Raw genomic sequence first — 6,012 nt, 5'->3', positions numbered from 1 at the left:
TTCTTTAAAAAGTTTTACTTGCTTAAAATCATTACATGAAACAACAACTGAGAACTGTTTTTTGGAAGCAAATAAAACGCGACAAAATCAATCTCGTCGTTTTGGAAAACCTAAATAAAGCGACAGAAGCGACAAAAAAAAACAACACATTTTAAATCCGTAAGCAAGTTATTTTAGATTGAGGATTTCTTTGCCTTCGCGTATGCGTGGTCGTTCTATTTTCTGGAGTGGCATTTTGGCATGCGAGCCTGCAGCCTATTTTACATGTGCAGCTGGTTATTCAATAGCTCGTCGAGTTTGGATTTAGCTGAATTGTGGCTTTCCAGTTCTCCTCGGATCATACGCAGACACAAGTTGGACCGTGGAGTTTGTTGTATATGCACTTTTAAGGTCTAAAAACTCCAATCCCGGCATTTGTCACTCTTTGCGAGACGTATACGTATCTGATTAACCACACCCGATGTGGATATATTTGTATAAGACATTCTTCTGATCAAAGTGGTACAAAATGTCATTACTTCTGTGGAAATGGCACGGAGCTTTGCCTGGAGTCCGGTACTGACGGAGGGGAAATACTTAAGCAATATTACACGAGAGGGTGTGGTTTAGCGTGGTTGTTGTTGCCACAACAGTGATGCGGCCAGGAACGAGACGTGTATAGTTCCGCAAGCATCACTGAAGTGGCAATAATCACGTTAAACCACACCCTCGGGTGTAATATTGCAATTATACAACAGTCACCCTTAAAACTAAGAAAATCGCTGAAAAAACAAGTTTTCTTTAATGACCGATGTATAGTCACTACGACCACAAATGTCCCGAGACACTACCTAGCCTAGCCACCGAGTTTGCTAGCGCTCTGGGAAAACAGAGTTCTTTGTTTTGATTAGGTGTTACTAGGAGTGGTGCTCGTTTGATCCACGGCTAGAAGGCTGTTTCAACCAATCACATTGCTTCCTCGAAACGACCTGTTGTATAATGTAGGTTCATGCACGGCTCTTTGTCTCTGCCATATCCGTCCACTGTACATGTCACAGAGTTGTCAAAAGCATGACATGACAGAGCAAACGGCAGCCAATACTGTATGTCTCATTCACATACAGTACATGTAGGCCTACTGTATACAGCAGTGTTGTTTTTGGCAGCAAATTTGGGATTTTAGTTTTAGTCAGTATAGTCTCTTGCATAGTTTATTTAGTTTTCAGTCACATTTTAGTCACCCGGAATGTTTTAGTGTTAGTCTAGTTTTAGTCGACTGAATGTCATAAGATTTCAGTCGACTAAAATCTACAGTTGATACAGTCGACTAAAATGTGTTTCGGCGGGCCTTAAGGCCGTCGTATAACGGCTGATTTTACACTGGCTGAAAATAGCCAATCTACAAGCTCACAACGCGTCGCTCACAATGTCGACGGACATTTCTTCCATCTTAGTTTTAGTCGACGAAATCAACACTGCTGTACAGTACAGTACATGAGGCCACGGACAAAACTCAAATGCTTCTTCATGTCGGGGGGGCGGGGCAGAGAGTATTTCTAAACAAACTCACAAATACCGTAATGTCTTAACAACAGTGTTTCCTGATGTGTACATGAATACTTTATAATAAAAAAATATAAAAAATATAAAATTGTACAGAATGTGTAAATATGTAATTAGTTGGTTAAGTTGGGAGTTGATTTTTAGAAACAAGCTATCCATCCTGTTTTGCCTTGATTGGGCATAAGGTTCTAGATCAAGTGCATGAAGTTGTAAATTCAGCATTTTGTCATTTTGGCCTCCTTAGAGGCTCTCGTTTTAACAAGCACGTAATTTGGGACAAGCCTGCGACCGGCTCTCGGGTTTTGCACTTGAACATTTTTTGGAGAGACGGACAGACCGACTCCCGAGGGGATTATTATTTTTGTAGCTGCAGCTAAAAATGTATATGTGACATATACTCTGCCGAAACGTGCACTATACTTAAATAGACCTGACACCATGATTCTACAAATGTCTTCTAAATCACGACAGTTTTCTGAAAAACCCTATGTTTCTTATGTCAGTGGTGCTCAACCTTTTTCATGTCAAGGACCCCCAGAATTGTCTGTATTTGGCCGCCGACCCCATGTGAGAATATGTTGTTCCAGACCCCCCCCCCCTCCCCCCCCCCCCCCCCCCGAAGCAAAGATTTGAGTTAAACGTACGCTCTGAACAAATATATATTATTCAAAGATTTGCACCACATTTTCTCAATTTAAAAAAATAGCAGACCTACAAGCTTGTAGATCTGCTATTTTTCAATAGCTAAAGTATAACGTAATGCTTTAAAACACCAAAAGGGGGTTCCCGCCCCAAAACGGGTTAAACCAAATGGACCTGTATAGTGTAAGTATCTGCTCTGGCCATGGCAGCTCATCATGTTCATGTGTGGTGGTTTCATCTCACATATACAGTAGCCTATAACGTGCGTTGCCGTTAACTTCACAACAGCGGTTTGGGCTTATGGAGAGCGCCGAAGTCCTGACGTCACTCGCTCATCCCCTTCGGGTTGGGCCTGGTTCAACGGAAGTATAATTTCCCTATGGAGAATAACATGGGGGTCATCTTTAAAATCGTTTCATATATATAAGCATTGTGGTCCTAAAAAAAATAAACAAGCTGTCTCTGCTGTTATTGTCAGAGGGGTGTCTCTGTATCGTTTGCGACAGTCAGTCACTCGTATTATGATAGTCTGTTTCTAGCGAAAATGTTAACTAATTCAGTAGCGGTAACAATAGCGTTTTCTCTCAGTCAGTTGATTCTTCATATCCATACGAGTGAAACGGCCCCGGGATGACCTGTTTATTTTTCAAACACAGTTCTCATAGAGGCGATCTAAAATCCAATGCAAATTAAAAGTGTATGAAACCCGTGGATTTGCGCCCTCTACCGATGTTGACGTCAGACTTCGGTGCTGTATGGAGGAGCATGAGGGAAAAGCATGAGGGGAAATACATAATGTTTGGTTGGAGTCAGCTAGCTTTATGCAGCGGTGTTGTTTTCGTCGACTAAAACTAAGACGTGTAAGTGTTGTTTTCGTCGACTAAAACTAAAAAATACGAAAAATGTTCGTTGATTACCTTGTTCCACTGACGAAAACGAAATGGAAACTAAATAAAAAGCTAAGCTATGATGACTAAAACTAAGACTAAATATACTGGCAATTTCATCAACAACTAAAAACTAGACTAAAATGTTAGGAAGGGACTAGTGGACAAGAGATCCAGTACAAGTCATTTTACACATTTTACACAAGCACACAACGCTTGTGAGCTTGTAGATCGGCTATTTTCAGCAAGTGTAAAAACCAGTCATTACGACAGCCTCAAGGCCCGCTGAAATACATTTTAGTTGACTAAATCAACTGTAGATTTAGTCGACTAAACTCTTATGGCATTAAGTCGACTAAAACTAGACTAACCCTAAAACATTCCAGGTGACTAAAAAGTGACTAAAACTAAATGAAAACTATTCAAGAGACCACGACTAAAACTAAAATCAAAATGTGCTGCCAAAAGCAACACTGTTATGCAGATTGCGTTCATGTCTGTGCAGAGTAGAGTCGAATACTGGACAACTCACCCCGGTGCTTGCCCGTTTTTCCTCCCGGAATTTTCGAGGGGATAACTTTGTAATATGCTATTGGCTGTTTGTATTCTTTTTGGAAAAATATAAAATGATACTCCTGTGGAAAGGCTATATTATTTTACTTATATTGACCCTATAAACAATTTAGTATTATTTAGTATATGTATAAGGTTTTGCCCACTCAAATGGTACCTTGAACTTCACTGTAGTAGCTTTTCATAAATTATATTTGTACTTAGGCTGTCTGCTGTCATGCAAGTTTATAGTTAGAGAAAATCAAAGTCCAGCCGTCTGCTGTCCTAGCCTGGTTAATAAACCAGACTAATATCGCACGGACCGCGGGATATTAGTCTGGGGAGGCTCAGCTTGGATTTCATTTCCAGGGAAACATTTTCTCTTTGACGCAATTGGTCAGAGCTACTGTCAGTCAAAGGTCTCAAGCATTGAAAGTCACTGTACCAAAGCCCGCCCATATTGCATACCGTGTCCCGATTGGCCGCCCACATTCTCTGGTGTAGGAAATGGGCGTACAATTGAGCCTCTCCAGACCGAAATCCGCCGGCAGGCAATTTATTTTTGTCAACGGCTGATTCGGTCTGGTTTATTAACCAGGCTACTGCTGTCCAGCCTCTCCCACCCCTCACTGGGGAACATTCTGGGAGGAAAACAGAAACGGGGTGAGTTGTCTTGTTACTGTAGAGTCTACTGCAGACCAGCAATGTGTGTCTGAGCTTCGAGGGCCTTCGGTTGGTGGCAGCTTGGTTGGTTCCACTGTGCTTTAAGGACAGTGGTTCCCAAACCTTTTCATGTCAAGGACCCCCAAATTGACACTCATTAGCCCACAGACCCCCATTTGAAGAGATGGACCCCCAAATTGACACTAATTAGCCCGCGGACCCCCCCGCCATTTGAAGAGATAATGCCAAGGACCACCCATAAAAGAAGATTTTTACGGCTCTAGCAGTGATTCTCAACCCGTTTAATTTCAAGGACCCCCCCCCCAGTTCGACATTAGTCTATTTCTATTAGTCATTTCTATCTCTGAGAGACCCCAATTTGTATTGTAAAATCAATGTTAATATAACTCTGAGAGTGTACAAATGGAACCCAACGGACCCGTTACACTCTCAGAGTTACAGACCCATAAGAGTCCATTTGGTTCCTAATTATCATTTAGCTGGGGGTGTCAGGGTGCGATCAGAGGACCCAAAAGCAGTACGACCAAAAGGCAAGATTCAAAGTTCAGGATGTTTATTAAATTATAAACTTAAACTTCCCATAAAATGGGGCAGGCAAAACAAGGACACAGTAAACACGCTGACATGGAATGACGAACTGACAAGGGACTGAATAAACTGGGGTATATAAATAGACAAAGACTAACTAGACACAGGTGAACTCAAAATACAATCAAACACAGGATAGGCTAACAGGACAAAGAGGACACAGGTGAAAACACTGACACATCACAAGGTAGCTGAGACAAGGTAGGGAACAGCAACTAGGCAGACAGGAAACACTAGGGACCATACTACAAAATAAGATACACAAAACCAACCGGGTAACAGAAAACCAAACAGAACAAGACATGGCAAAATACTGAACATAAAACAACCACATAACCATTAAGGTCAAGCCACATATTAGTCCAGTGGTTTGGACATAAGTCAATGCTCAAATACAAAGGCAGAGGAGCGAGGCGTGACAGGGGGGACCCCCTGGAACTCCCTCAAGGACCCCCTGGGGGTCCCCGGGCAACACAGGAAGCATTCCACCTTTGTCAGGATGTGATGTGACATTCATCGCAAACTAATGAGGCCGAAAAGTGAAAACATTACTATTCCAATAAGTATTAGAAGAGTGTAAGTGAAAGTCTTCATTTTGTGTATCCCATGCTGTTCTGAACATCAAATTATTTTTAGTTTTGTATATATTGTTTGTGTCTTTCGCCTTTATTTTATATTTTTTTATAGAGGGACACAGACAGTAGGCGGGAGAGAGATGGGGGAGTGACATGCAGTAAAGGCCGTCGGGATCGGGATTCGAACCCGCGGGCCGCGGCACACTGCCAGACTGGATTACCAGCCAAGGTGCCTGGACCGCTGAGCCACGGCCCAGGCCGAACGTCGAATTCTTGCCCGTTATAATATTGAACCACTTAAACCCTATAGAATGCCAATATAGTTCAAATAGCTGATCTACAAGCTCAGAGCTGGTTGCAGTGCAACGCAGAGTGAGCTTGAAGATGCCTATATGCCCAGAATAGCTATAGGATTGCTATAGGATTCATGTGGTTAAAAATTAAGGTACAATTTTTGCACGGGGAGAAGACGCACTTAACCCATTTTGGGCGCCGGAACCCCTTTTGGTGTTTTAACCGTTATACTTTTAACTATTGAAAAA

Source organism: Protomyctophum parallelum (genome assembly GCF_964188405.1).
Source record: "Protomyctophum parallelum genome assembly, chromosome: 1".
NCBI classification, from domain to species: domain Eukaryota; kingdom Metazoa; phylum Chordata; class Actinopteri; order Myctophiformes; family Myctophidae; genus Protomyctophum; species Protomyctophum parallelum.
The sequence above is the reverse complement of the archived record's forward strand: the minus strand, read 5'-3'. Positions refer to the sequence as shown.